We start from the raw sequence: 15,907 nt of genomic DNA, 5'->3' as shown, positions 1-15,907 counted from the left end.
ATGCATATTGTACGATCAAGGATTTTGTGGGAAGCCGTTTCAAAAATTAGCCAAATTAGCATAAATAGTCTAAACAGCGCCCCCATCCCCAACAGGTTAACAAGAAGTTAAGCTTTATTTTGATGTATTACACTTATGATTTTATGAAAGTTAAATGTTCATAAATCTGTAGTTTGAATTTCGCACTCTGCAATTTCACCGGATGTTGGCCAGGTGGGACGCTACCGTCCCAAGTTTAATAACCATAATTTTTATGATTATTTATTTGAATTGCTCACTCTTCAGTTTCACCAGAGGTTGTCCCACTAGCGGGATGCCAAGCCCTAAAAGGTTTTAAATCAGGTTGCTGACATTTGATGTGGTCAAGAGTCAAAAAAGTTTCCAGTGTTGTCCCAATTCACCTTCATAACCTAGCTTTGGAACCAGCCTGATGTCTGTGTTTAACAATCTATTTCACTTCACATTTTATGATATTTGAAGTGAAATAGAAAGGTGAATGCAGTGATCAGGTTGGTTCCACCAGACTAATCATAACCACCAATGATAATGTAATCAGTGCTCAGTGGGTTTGTGTGTGACCAACCAGTATCTTTGTTGAGGGGCCAGGAGCTGATCTACTCTGCCATGCCCATCAATGGGGCACTGGCAAAGAATTTACCTTACCAAAGACAGCCTCACCTATTGCCTGCTAACCAACGGTCGTCTATGGCGAGACCAGAATTGGGTAGGTTTAGTATGACCTGTTCAAAATTCAACATGGTATATGTTTGTTTGTCAGATATCACCTATCCTAACTGCCATTGGTAATAGAACAGTGTTCACAGATGCATCTATGGAGCCAGCACTTGGAGACTTGCAAGACAATGTGATTGAGTCCAAACTGACAAACAGGCTTGATACTGATGTATCTGAATAGAGAGAGACCTGGCACTATGACAGATAGGCATGATACTGATGTCTGTGAAAGGAGAGAGACCTGGCACTCTGACAGATAGGCATGATACTGATGTCTGTGAAAGGAGAGAGACCTGGCACTCTGACAGATAGGCATGATACTGATGCCTGTGAAAGGAGAGAGACCTGGCACTCTGACAGAAAGGCATGATACTGATGTCTGTCAAAGGAGAGAGACCTGGCACTCTGACAGACAGGCATGATACTGATGTCTGTGAAAGGAGAGAGACCTGGCACTCTGACAGATAGGCATGATACTAATGTCTGTGAAAGGAGAGAGACCTGGCACTCTGACAGACAGGCATGATACTGATGTCTGTGAAAGGAGAGACCTGGCATTCTGACAGACAAGCTTGTTACTGATGTCTGTGAAAGGAGAGAGACCTGGCACTCTGACAGACAGACATGATACTGATGTCTCTGAACTACAGGCAGATACACTATTATTATAAAAGTATTTGAACACCCTTTCTGCAATTTCTGCCAAACCCTTTGCTGACAGGTGTAAAAAATTGAGCACCCAGCCATGCAATTTCTATAGAGAAACATTGGCAGTAGAATGGCCTAACTGAAGACCTCAGTGACTTTTAACGTGGCACCGTTCTAGGATGCCAACAAGTCAGTTTGTCAAATTTCTGCCCTTCTAGAGCTGCCCTGGTCAATTGTAAGTGCTGTTATTTTGAAGTGGAAACATATATGAGCAACAACAGCTCAGTTGTAGGCCACATAAGCTCACTGAATGGGACCGCCGAGAGCTGAAGAGTGTAGTGCCTAAAAATCATCTGTCCTCGGTTGCAACACTAACTGCCGAGTTCCAAACTGCCTCATGAAGCTCCCAAACTGTTAGTCAGGAGCTTCATGAAATAGGTTTCTATGGCCAAGCAGCCACACACAATCCTAAGATCACTATGCTCAATGCCAAGTCGGCTGGAATGATGTAAAACTTGCCGCCATTGAACTCTGGAGCAGTGGAAACGCGTTCTCTGGAGTAATGAATCATGCTTCACCATCTGGCAGTCCAAGGACAAATCTGGGTTTGGAGGATGCCAGGAGAACGATACCTGCCCCAATGCATAGTGCCAACTGTAAAGTTTGGTGGAGGAGGAATAATGGTCTGGTGCTGTTTTTCATGGTTCGGGCTAGGCTCCTTAGTTCCTTTGAAGGGATATCTTAATGACACAGCATACAATTACATTCTAGATGATTCTGAGCTTCCAACTTTGAGGCAACAGTTTGGGGAAGGCCCTTTCCTGTTTCAGCATGACAATGCCCCCGTGCACAAAGCGAGGTCCATAAAGAAATGGTTTTGTCGAGATCATGTGAAAGCACTTGCCTGTCCTGCACAGAGCCCTGACCTCAACCCGATCTAACAACTTTGGGATGAATTGGAACTAAGTCTGCAAGCCAGGCCTAATCGCCCAACATCAGTGCCCGACCTCACTAATGCTCTTGTGGCTGAATGGAAGCAAGTCCCCGCAGCAATGTTCCAACATCTAGTGGAAAGCCTTTCTCAGAAGAGTGGAGGCTGTTAAAGCAGCAAATGGGGGAGCAACCACATGAATGCCCATGATTTTTAAATGAGATGTTCAACGAGCAGGTGTCCACATACTTCTGGCCATGTAGTGTATACATGGAAATAGTTTAGAGCCTAACATAAGGGGATTAATAGATTAAAAAAAATATATATATATAGTTTTCTGATCTTTCTTATAGCTCCCAGATATTGGACAGGCACTTCAGAACAAACTTCCTTTAGATTTTTTGGAGACTGTTGTTCCATGTAATGAATCTGTTATTCAATGTGTTTCTATTGACTAAAAGCAGTAATGCAAAATTGTTTCTTCCAATAATTTGTTTTATATTTTGTTATGCCTTAAGAGGTCATAAAATTTTAAATCAAATATCTAAATGATCCTTGTGTAACGAGTGCGCTGAGCATCGGGAAGCAAGTTCAGGCAGTGAGTTTTTTAATAAATGAAACAATAAATATGTAACACAAACAACGCACCGACATGAAAACAGAGCCAAGAACACCGGAGGAAAGATCCAAGGGGAGTGACAGATATAGGGAAGATAATCAAGGAGGTGATGGAGTCCAGGTGAGTGTCATGAGGCGCAGATGCGCGAGATGATGGTGACAGACGTGCGGGATAATCAGCAGCCTGATGAACTAGAGGCCAGAGAAGGCGTATACGTGACAGTACCCCCTCCCCGACATGCGGCTTCAGCAGCAGGACGCCATCAAAGGGAACGAACCCAGGGATCAGGAGCGGACCGGTCAACCCTGCTGATGCGTGAGAACCTGTCACGCCTGCTGAGGCGCGGGAAACTGTCAGATCGGTTGAGGCAAGGGAGCCTGGCGATCTTGCTGAGGCATGAGATCCTGACGAGCAGGCTGAGGCAGGGGAGACTGGCGATCCGGCTGAGGCATGAGATCCTGACGAGCAGGCTGAGGCAGGGGAGACTGGCGATCCGGCTGAGGCATGAAAGCCCGACGAGCTGGCTGAGGCAGGGGAGCCTGGCGATCTGGTTGAGGCATGAGAGCCCGACGAGCTGGCTGAGGCAGGGGAGCCTGGCGATCTGGTTGAGGCATGAGAGCCCGACGAGCTGGCTGAGGCAGGGGAGCCTGGCGATCTGGTTGAGGCATGAGATCCTGACGAGCAGGCTGAGGCAGGGGAGCCTGGCGATCTGGTTGAGGCATGAGAGCCTGACGAGCAGGCTGAGGCAGGGGAGCCTGGCGATCTGGTTGAGGCATGAGAGCCTGACGAGCTGGCTGAGGCAGGGGAGCCTGGCGATCTGGTTGAGGCATGAGAGCCTGACGAGCTGGCTGAGGCATGAGAGCCTGTAGCAGTTCCCGGACCCAACGTCATTACTCTGACACACAAATAAAATGAACACTCCCTGATGCTTCCCTTAGGTGAAGTGTTATTCTGTAACGATGTGCGCTGAGAGTCGGGAAGCAAGTTCAGGGAGTGAGTGTTTAAATAAATAAATTAAACAATAAACACGTAACGCAAACAATGCACCAACATGAAAACAGAGTCAATAACACCTGAGGAAGGAACCAAGGGGAGATACAGATGTAATGAAGATAATCAAGGAGGTGATGGAATCCAGGTGAGTGTCATGAGGTGCAGGTGCGCAAGACGATGGTGACAGGTGTGCGGGATAATCAGCAGCCTGATGAACTAGAGGCCGGAGAGGGAGTATACGTAACACTTTGACATGACCATCTTAAAACAATTCCATATGTTAGCTTAGAACCCCACCGGCTTAAACTCTAGAGGGTTATTGATATTGGTTAAAATGTTAACTCAACAGAACTCCATATGTATGCTGATGACACAATAGTCTTCTCTTTTACATCTAAAATTGAAAAGGATTAGCAAGTGGCTTTTGATTAAAAAATCTAAATGATTTCAAGTTATTGAATACACTTGATTTCTAAAATTACAGGGTATTGATTAAGTTGCTTGTAACCCAATTGAATTTGGATAGGTAATTCCAAATTAAAAAGTGAACTTGGAACAAAATGTTAAAATGTGGTGTATTTACATGTATTTATTATTTGTTAGGTTTAACCAAAGTGGAAAAGTAGGTTGAGTGTTAAAAGGAATAGGTTGCAACTTGAAATATAGATTTGGCATTGAATCATATATTTGGTTTCAACAAATGTAGTTTTTTTTCAATTGAGATAACCTACCTAATTTACTTGAAACCTGTTGAAGTATTGATTATTTATGTTGATCCAAAGAGTCATTTTGTACAGTGGAACAGACCCGAACATGACACATAATATTCATAGCCTGTCACTAGTGTGTGAAGTCCCATTTTCCAAAACGTTTTGGATTGTTTCATTAATAGCTACTTCCCATTCCAGTACGATTTGGCTTTTCGACTGTCATCCCAAACTTAATTCCTTCTGTCAGAGAAGAGCAGCTCTGGCTGGGCGCCACACAGGTACACACACCAACACACACACACATACACAGGAAAAGAATCAGAAGAAACAAGGCAGGGAGCTCTGTGTGTTTATAAGCCTCCATTGATATCTCGGCTGGCAGTGTCTCTGCTGATTGGCTGAGCTGATGGTTCTTTGAACAGGACTCTCTGTCTCCATTCCCCTTGATGTGATGTATCATCTCTGTGAGTGTGTGTGTTTGTGCGTGTGTGCATGTGTGTGTGGGTACATGTGTGTGTGCTCAGAATATTCCACCAGGCTCCACCGATGTTCCTCTCTGTCACTAAATAATGCACAGCTCCATCCATGAAGAGCAGAGACGAGCCTAGCGAGTGGCTCCTACCTCCCGCTCTCAGGAAGACTAATGATGAGGTGTAAGTAGAAAACCACTTTCCTGTGTATGCCCATCCTTCTAATCCCTCCTTATCATGTAACAACACAAGTTGTTTATTGTCACTCCTGCGTGCAAAACTCCTAGGCTTACTTAATCCAGTGTCCCAATTTATTTAAAAAAAAATCGGGATATGCAAATATATGCATATCATCGTCTCATTTGCATATTTAAAGAGATTCTCAAGTACTTCTGTACTTTGTGTAGTTCTTAAAGTACTGTAGCACTCACGAGCCAAAAGTGGTCTCCAAAAATGGCGTACTACGTCATTGCTCTCGACTCTCTCGCTCTGCTGTGTGCCTCTTGCTAGCTCATTGGTTGAACTCGATTTGCTGGGTGCTGGTCCACATGGAGGAAAATGTCGGGAAAATGGCGCAGCACAGCTTCCAGAAAAACAGTCGCTTTCAAACTAAGGATTTATTGGCTAATTGAGGTAAGGCAGTAACTCTGATCATACTGTAGATTATGCACGTATGAACTACTCATGTATGGACTACACACATCCAGCCATAGCCGGTTGTTAGAAAAATGCTTAGTAGTCACTAAAGTTCCAGAGTAGGTCTTTCATACAATATTTCATAATAATTTGAATACAAAAACATTATATATTTTTACCTACATTCAACTGGTAATATCTGATCATGATATGGTTAAGCGAAACGGATCCCTATTAGGATGTGGTGCTTGGACTTAAGTTTAGGCAAGAATTCAGAGTGGTTAAGGTTAGGGTTAGGGTTAAAACATAAAAACAAACATTTAGAAAACGAGTGCCTATTGCACTGGGATTGAAACTATGATTGTAGGAGCCGTAACTCATGGTTTTAGCCCATCCTTGTGCTTATGCAGGGGAATAGTTGCTCATGGCAACTGAAGCGGTCTGCTCAGGTTAACCTGTCTAGGATGAGGGTGCCGCTAGCGGCACTCCCCCCCCACCCCCACTGAAAAACCAGTGCCGCGAAATTCAAAAAAAATATTTTTTTAAAATATTTAACTTTCACACATTAAAGTCCAATACAGCTAATGAAAGACACAGATCTTGTGAATCCAGCCAACATGTCCGATTTTTAAAATGTTTTACAGGGAAGACACAATATGTAAAGATGTACATCTATTACCTAAAAACACATTAGCATAATCCACCATCTTTTATTTGTCCACCAACACCAGTAGCTATCACCAATTCGGCTAAACTAAGATATTTATAGCCCCTAACCAAGACAAAAACTCATCAGATGACAGTCTGATAACATATTTATGGTATGGGATAGGTTTTGTTAGAAAAAAGTGCATATTTCAGGTAGATGGCATAGGTTACAATTGCACCCACCGTCACAAATGGACTAGAAAAACTACATAGAGCAACGTGTTTACCTACTTACTAATCATCAAACATTTCGTAAAAATACACAGCATACACTAATCGAAAGACACAGATCCTGTGAATACAGACAATATTTCAGATTTTCTAAGTGTCTTACAGCGAAAACACAATAAATCGTTATATTAGCATAGCACATAGCACATAGCAGCCCAGCATTGATTCTAGCCAAAGTGAGCGATAAAAGTCAACATCGCCAAAATATATTAATTTTTTCACTAACCTTCTCAGAATTCTTCAGATGACACTCCTGTAACATCATATTACACAATCCATATAGAGTTTGATCGAAAATGTTTATATTTAGCCACCAAAATCATGGTTAGACAATGTGAAATGTAGCCCAGCTGGTGAGAAAATGTCCGTGCGCCATATTAGACAGTGATCTACTCTTATACATAAATACTCATAAACGTGACTAAAAAATATAGGGTGGACAGGGATTGATAGACAATTTAATTCTTAATACAATCGCGGAATTACATTTTTTAAATTATCCTTACTTTTCAATACAGTTTGCGCCAAGCGAAGCTACGTCAAAAAACATGGCGTCCTAAGCCACTAACATTTTTCGACAGAAACACGATTTATCATAATAAAAATTTCCTACTTTGAGCTGTTCTTCCATCAGTATCTTGGGCAAAGGATCCTTTCTTGGGTCCAATCGTCTTTTGGTGGAAAGCTGTCCTCTTGCCATGTGGAAATGCCAACTGCGTTCGGGATGAACTGGAAGCGTGCCCAGCAATTCACAGCGTTTCAGAAATAAATGTCCCAAAATCGCACTAAACGGATATAAATTGCTATAAAACGCTTTAAATTAACTACCTTATGATGTTTTTAACTCCCATAACGAGTAGAAACATGACCAGATTAATATTACTCCCCCCACTAATGCTTGGAACAAGTGCGGGTCGATGTCCTCCAGGCGCATTACGCAGCAAGAAAAGACTTGCTAGCTACAGGTTTTTTTAATTTATAGTGCCTGTGAACGCGCAATCGACCCCATTCAAATCGTCATCACGTAAAGGCATCCAGGGGAAGACGTAAAGAGTGTCCGTATACTCATAGCAATAACAGTGCCCTTTTAACTGACTCCAGATCAGGGGCAAAAATTTCTGAAATCTGACTCCATGTCAGGGAAATTGCTGTAGAATGGGCTCTGTTCCACTTAGAGACAAAATTTCAACTCCTATAGAAACTATAGACTGTTTTCTATCCAATAATAATAATAATATGCATATTGTACGATCAAGGATTTTGTGGGAAGCCGTTTCAAAAATTACACGATTAGCATAAATAGTCACAACAGCGCCCCCATCCTCAACAGGTTAATCAAATGAAACCAAAATGGCTGTCTGGTAACATAACAGGTGGTATCCAGACATGTCAGTTTGAGAGAGAGAGAGTGAGAGAGAGAGAGAGAGAGATTGAACAGGGGAATAATCTCTTCATCCATCTGTAGAGGAGCTAAATCAACCCTGCACAATGTCCCCCCTAAGAGCATTGATTATAGCGGTGGCCAAAGTCCAAACCAGCCCAGATTTACTGCAGAATCTGCAGCTTTATACCTCAGTAACGCAGCAGATTTTAATTGGAACTCAGTGATAGGCTGTGCCTCATAATTTCCCACCTGGACAATACAATGCTGGCTGTAGGGCTGTCGCCATCTGGGTGGTCGCCCACTGTTCCGACTCTTGGCATGTCCTTTATTTAATCGGAATGACTAATTTGAGCAGACTTTGAGAGGGATGCCAGGGCAGGAATTAGAAGCTTTTGGAGAGGAGGTTTAATGGGTTCAGTGGCCAATGCCAATAGACAAACTGGGCCTATCATTATGTCTACAGCCGTTTATGACTTTGTATCAGACCATCATTAACCTGGTTAAAACAACTGGGCAGCACAAAGTATTCACATTGGATGAAGTCAACTTTTGGGCAAAGATTTGCATGTATGAGTCTATAGGGAGGAGGTAAGTGACCTGGCATTGTGGTGCCAGGACAGGAACCTGTCCCTCAAAGTCAGCAAAACAAAGGAGCTGCTTGATGTCTTCAGGAAGAAGAGGAGAGAACATGCCCTGATCCACATCAACAGGACTGCAGTAGAGAGAGACAAGTTTTAAGTTCCTCAGCGTCCACATCACAAATGATTTGTCATGGACCAACAACACCACCAAGCAAGAGGTTCCCAACAACGTCTACAAATATTACCGCTGCACCATCGAGAGCGTCCTGACCAGTTGCATCCAGGTCTGGCTCTGTCCATGACCGCAAGACCCTCCAGCGTGTGCCACATTTCTTCAGGTCTGAACAGGACTGCAGTAGAGAGAGACAAGTTTTAAGTTCCTCAGCGTCCACATCACAAATTATTTGTCATGGACCAACAACACCACCAAGCAAGAGGTTCCCAACAACGTCTACAAATATTACCGCTGCACCATCGAGAGCGTCCTGACCAGTTGCATCCAGGTCTGGCTCTGTCCATGACCGCAAGACCCTCCAGCGTGTGCCACATTTCTTCAGGTCTGATACCAACAGGCTTAGAGAATCAGTTTGATGGACTTTTGAAGTGGACTGACCACCTTCACTGACTCTCTGCAACTTAGCACACATGCACTCACTTACTCCCTCACTCACTCACTCACTCACTCACACACACACCCACACACACACATCACAACTTCTGTTACCAGAATCTTATTTACTATTATGTAAAACTGAAAAATGTAAACACGTGCCCCCCCATCAGATAAACGTGTAACTATTGTACTATAAATTGGGCTTGCTCCTTCGGCAATGAGTATTTTTGTTTTTCCTCTGGGTTAACCTGTTTGGGGCTGCAGGGGCAGTATTGAGTAGCCAGATAAAAGGTGCCCATTTCAAACGACCTCGTACTCAATTCTTGCTCGTACAATATGCATAATATTATTACTATTGGATAGAAAACACTCTCTAGTTTCTAAAACCGTTTGAATTATATCTATGAGTGAAACAGAACTCATTCTGCAGCAAACTTCCTGACAGGAAGTGGAAAGTCTGAAATTGAGGCTCTGTTCCAGGGGCTGCCTATTAAAGCCCTTGTTATTTATCAGTTTAGATGCACTTCATACGTCTTCCACTAGATGTCGACAAGGAGTGAGAGAAGACATGGACTGTGTAACTTGATCTGGACTCGAATTACAGCTCATGGAATGACGTGTCCTCCATTTCCTGTTTTCAGGAAGGCGCGAATAGAGACATGGATTTGCCTTCTGTTTAGCTATCGTTATAGGCGACTACTATCTCCGGCTTTGATTTTATTTGATACATGTGACCATATCATCGTAAAAAATGTTTTTTCAATATAGTTTAATCAGATTATTGAACATTTTTCGGGAGTTTTGCCGTGTTCCGTTCTCTTCCGTTTGTTGACGATGGAGCGATTCGTGCCACTTGGCTAGTGCGCTTGCTAATTCAAGAGGGAAAATGGGCGTTCTAAATCCAAACAACGATTGTTCTTGAAAAAGGACACCTTGTCCAACATTCTGATGGAAGATCAGCAAAAGTAAGAAACATTTTATGATGCTATTTCATATATCTGTCGTGCATGTGAACTAGTCGCCGGCGCCCAACTTTGGGGTACTCTAGCTATACCGAAGCTGGATGTCGCAATGAAGTTATTTTTTAGAATTCTAACACTGTGATTTCATTAAGAACAAATGGATCTATCATTTCCTATACAACATGTATTTTTAGTTATGTTTATGAATAGCTATTTGGTCAGAATATGTGCATCATAAAAAGTGTCAGAAAAATATCGTTGCTGTTTAGACGTTGTGGAAAAAGTAGCTAAGTTAGCACAATGTGTAACCACTGTTTTCAGCTCAAAATATGCACATTTTCGAACAAAACATAAGTGTATGTATAACCTGATGTTATAGGACTGTCATCTGATGAAGAATATCAACGTTAGTCAAAAATTCAAAATATTTTGCTTGTTTGTTACGATCGCTAACCTTTTGCTACTGGGAAATGGCATGTCTTTCTGGCTATTGTGGTAAGCTAATATAACGCTATATTGTGTTTTCGCTGTAAAACACTTAATAAATCGGAAATATTGTCTGGAATCACAAGATGCCTGTCTTTCATTTGCTGTACACTATGTATTTTTTAGAAATGTTTTATGATGAGTAATTAGGTATTTGACGTTGGTGTCTGTAATTATTCTGGCTGCTTTCGGTGCAATTTCTGATTGTAGCTGCAATGTAAACTATGATTTATACCTGAAATATGCACATTTTTCGAACAAAACATAGATTTATTGAATAACATGTTATGACTGTCATCTGATGAAGTTGTTTGTTGGTTAGTTTGGTTGGTTCTTGGTTAGTTAGGTTGGCTTTGTGCATGCTACCTGTGCTGTGAAAAATGTCTGTCCTTTTTTGTATTTGGTGGTGAGTTAACATAAATATACGTGCTGTTTTCGCTGTAAAACATTTTAAAAAATCGGACATGTTGGCTGGATTCACAAGATGTGTACCTTTCATTTGCTGTATTGGACTTGTTAATGTGTGAAAGTGTAACGGCAGTCTAGCTCTTCCTCCTCCTCGGACGAGGAGAGGTGAGAAGGATCAGAGGACCAATGTGCAGCGTGGTAATTAGACATAATGAATTTAATTTTAACAAAACAAGACACTATACAAACTGACAAAACACACTAACCGTCACTGTCCCGTGTAGCACCAACACTGACACAGGAACAATCACCCACAAACAAACAGTGAGAACAGCCTACCTTAATTAATATGGTTCTCAATCAGAGGAAACGTCAAACACCTGCCTCTAATTGAGAACCATATCAGGCAACACATTTAACCCAACATAGAAACAGACAAACTAGACACACAACATAGAATTCCCACCCAGCTCACGTCCTGATCAACACTAAACAAGCATAACACATACGAACTCTGGTCAGGACGTTACAGAAAGTTAAATATTTCCAAAAAATATATTTTGAATTTCGCGCCCTGCACTTGAAGTGGCTGTTGTCATATTGTGGCCGGCCTCTGGCTTGCAGCCAGAAGAAGTTAAATAAGTAACATTTTTGAATAAATGTAGTAATTTCTGTAAATAATGAATATTTTTGTGAGGAATATTTATTACATTTACATTTACATTTACATTTAAGTCATTTAGCAGACGCTCTTATCCAGAGCGACTTACAAATTGGTGGATTCACCTAATGACATCCAGTGGAACAGCCACTTTACAATAGTGCATCTAGATCTTTTAAGGGGGGGGGGGGGGCAGAAGGATTGCTTTATCCTATCCTAGGTATTCCTTGAAGAGGTGGGGTTTCAGGTGTCTCCGGAAGGTGGTGATTGACTCCGCTGTCCTGGCGTCGTGAGGGAGTTTGTTCCACCATTGGGGTGCCAGAGCAGCGAACAGTTTTGACTGGGCTGAGCGGGAACTGTACTTCCTCAGTGGTAGGGAGGCGAGCAGGCCAGAGGTGGATGAACGCAGTGCCCTTGTTTGGGTGTAGGGCCTGATCAGAGCCTGAAGGTACTGAGGTGCCGTTCCCCTCACAGCTCCGTAGGCACAGTAAAGGAGAAAGTGCATCTCTGTTTCTATCTCCCTTGTCGTGCATTGACCACATACACAATCCTCTTTGGGTAGCCATGTCTTTTTATGTCTGCCGGTTTCTATTGCAAATTGGTGGTCACTCAGCCTGTCACGTTCCTGACCTTTTTCTGTTAGTTTGTTGTATGTGATTTATGAACATTTGAACATCTTGGCCGTTCTGTTATAATCTCCACCCGGCACAGCCAGAAGAGGACTGGCCACCCCTCATAGCCTGGTTCCTCTCTAGGTTTTGGCCTTTCTACGGAGTTTTTCCTAGCCACCTAGCTTCTACACCGGCATTGCTTGCTGTTTGGGGTTTTAGGCTGGGTTTCTGTACAGCACTTTGAGATGTCAGCTGATGTACGAAGGGCTATATAAATACATTTGATTTGATATGATTATCACAATGCCTGCTTCGCAATTGTTGGCAATGAGACCTATTTACGTTGTTTTATAGTTAAAATGTAAACAAAAAAATGTAAACAGCAAATATTATATGCGGTCTTCCCATTGTTTTCTATGGGGAAAATATAGGCATGTCTGTCTATTTCACCAAATATCTTGCAATGTGTATATTTTCATTTCTTTCAAGTCGGGTTTAACCGGTGTAAAATGGCTAGCTAGTTAGCGGGGTGCACGCTAATAGCGTTTCAATCGGTGACATCACTCACTCTGAGACCTTGAAGTTGTTGTCTCCCTTGCTCTGCGAGGGTGGCTGTTGTCTATATGTGCAGAGGGTCCCTGGTTCGGGGCGAGGAGAGGGATGGAAGCAAAACTGTTACACATTCACCATTTTAATCAGGAGAATCTCCTCTTTGTAATTATGTAAGTTAGGGCAGCGAGCTCGTTTGTCATAGATCGCTAGACCAGAAATAGTCAAAGTTTAAAAAAATCTCTACGTTTTCAATACGCAGACATAAGCACAGTCGACACCATCGAGGTGCGGATGTTAACTTTCTACACAAGTAGTTTTTATCCAGTTTCGTCCGACGAACAGACTGTAGTGGTAAAATAAAAATGGATACATTTTTTATGGAATTCTAAGCATCACTCAAAGTCAAAACAGGCTCTGCGAATGTTCGATTCCATTCATTTGCTATGGGCTCGCGCTAGTGTTCCAAATTAGCCTAAGCCGTTTTTTAGCCGTGGGTGAATTTTGACTCAATCTATTTTCCAGCCTACAGATAGCCAGAGCGAATTTACGAAAGCACCCGAATGTCCATTGAGAAAGCACAACAACTATACCATTTAGCTAAGCTAAGAATGACGAGAATAATCAAATCAATAAACGTTGGGTAGGTAGATAGCCTATAGTTAATATACTGGCAAGTTTGATGTATAACTACTAACGTTAGGTAGCTAGCTAACATACCGGTACATACTGCTGTAATGATATGCTATGTGGTTCGTAAGGCCAGCGTAGCTAACAAATTGTCAGCCAACATAACGTGTAAGGTAACTTATTTGAAAAGTCATTACTTTATTACATTGAGTAGCAAGCTACCCCTTGGTCGTTAGGGCAAATCTGGTCTGTGATAGGAGGGGGGGGGGGGGGGGGGGGGGGGTGTACACCTAGCTCTGCAATTAGACTATTCTTTAGTAAAGGTTGAAGAGTCTATTGTTCAGTTATTAGGCCTCCTACCCAACTTGCAACAAATTGCTGTACCCATCTCATTCCTTTCCCTCTTCCACGCGTCATCATTCTGCACCTGTGTGACTCGTTTGTGGGCGTGCTGGCAGGATATGGCAGCATCTTCAGTTGTGCGTCAAGAATTCTGCATACAGTAGCACGTTTGTATGAAGGTCTGGTTATTCACAGGCACATTGTTATATGCTATGGAGGTACATTTGTGTCTTTTTGTAGAGAGTAAAGTAAGTTAGGTTGGCTTTGTGCATGCTACCTGTGCTGTGAAAAATGTCTGTCCTTCTTTGTATTTGGTGGTGAGCTAACATAAATATACGTGCTGTTTTCGCTGTAAAACATTTAAAAAATCGGACATGTTGACTGGATTCACAAGATGTGTATCTTTCATTTGCTTTATTGGACTTGTTAATGTGTGAAAGTTAAATATTAAAAAAATATATTTTTTGAATTTCGCGCTCTGCCTTTTCAGTGGAATGTGGGAGGAGTTCCGCTAGCGGAACGCCTTGGCCAGACAGGTTAACCTTTCTAGGACACACGTTCCGCTAGCGGAACCCCTCGACAACATTCCGCTGAAAAGGCAGCGCCGGAAATTCAATTTTTTTTTGAGAAATATGTAACTTTCACACATTAACAAGTCCAATACAGTAAATGAAAGATAAACATCTTGTTAATCTACCCATTGTGTCCGATTAAAAAAAATGCTTTACACCGAAAACACAACATATGATTATGTTAGATCACCGCCAAGTCCAAAAAGCACACAGCCGTTTTCCCAGCCAAAGGTAGGAGTCACAAAAAGCAGAAATAGAGATAATGTCACGTCCTGACCTTAGTTCCTTTTTATGTCTCTATTTTGGTTTGGTCAGGGCATGAGTTGGGATGGGCATTCTATGTTTTTCATTCTATGTTTTGTTCTGTGTGTTGTATTTCTATGTATTTGGCCTGGTATGGTTCCCAATCAGAGGCAGCTGTCAATCGTTGTCTCTGATTGAGAACCATACGTAGGTAGCCTATTCCCACCTGTGTTTGTGGGTAGTTGTTTCCTGTTTTGTGTTGTGTCACCTGATAGGACTGTTTTGATTTTCGTTGTTTTAATTTAGTTATTTTGTATTCAGTGTTCAGTTGTAATAAATTTAACATGGACACGTAGCACGCTGCAGTTTGGTCCGATCTTTCATATCTCAGTCCGAAGAAGACGACGATTGTTACAGATAAAATGAATCACTAACCTTTGATGATCTTCATCAGATGACACTCATAGGACATCATGTTACACAATACATGTACAGTTTTGTTCGATATCCAAAAATCTCAGTTTACATTGGCTCCATGTTCAGAAATGTCTCCAAAATATCCGGAGAAATTGCAGAGAGCCACATCAAATAACAGAAATACTCATCATAAACTTTGATGAAAGATACATGTTTTACATAGAATTAAAGATACACTTGTTCTTAAAGCAACCGCTTTGTCAGATTTTTTTTTTTACTACGGACAAAGCAAGCCATGCAATAAACTGAGACGGCGCTCAGATAGAAACAACATTTCTCCGCCATGTTGGAGTCAACAGAAATACGAAATGACATTATAAATATTCTCTTACCTTTGATGATCTTCATCAGAATGCACTCCCAGGAATCCTAGTTCCACAATAAATTGTTGTTTTGTTCGATAATGTCCATTATTTATGTCCAAGTCACTACTTTTGTTAGCACGTTTAGTACACATATCCAAACGCTCGTGCAGGTCCAGACGAACTTCGGACGAAAACTTCAAAAGTTATATTACAGGTCGAATAAACTTGTCAAACTAAGTATAGAATCAATCTTTAGAATGTCGTTATCATAAATATTCAATAACGTTCCAACCGGAGAATCCCTTTGTGTTTATAGAAGTAATGGAACGCAAGTCGATATCATGTGGAATGCGCGTGACCAGGACCTGGCTCTCTGCCAGACCACTGACTCAAACAGCTCCC

At 41.9% G+C, this 15,907-nt stretch overlaps 1 long non-coding RNA gene across 2 annotated transcripts in view; it reads left to right on the top strand.

The window, feature by feature from the left end:
* Positions 1-245: 245 nt before the first annotated feature.
* Positions 246-15,907, top strand: part of LOC129862383 (uncharacterized) — a 48,482-nt gene continuing 32,820 nt past the window's right edge. Inside the window, exon 1 of one of the 2 annotated variants that reach the window (XR_008760759.1) lies at positions 246-5,289. This is a non-coding gene — a long non-coding RNA (uncharacterized LOC129862383). The other variant, XR_008760760.1, reaches the window with a different exon arrangement.

The sequence above is a fragment of the Salvelinus fontinalis genome, chromosome 1 (assembly GCF_029448725.1).
Source record: "Salvelinus fontinalis isolate EN_2023a chromosome 1, ASM2944872v1, whole genome shotgun sequence".
In the NCBI taxonomy this organism is placed as follows: Eukaryota; Metazoa; Chordata; class Actinopteri; order Salmoniformes; family Salmonidae; genus Salvelinus; species Salvelinus fontinalis.
Note: the sequence above shows the minus strand (reverse complement) of the source record. Positions and strands in the feature narration are given on the sequence as shown.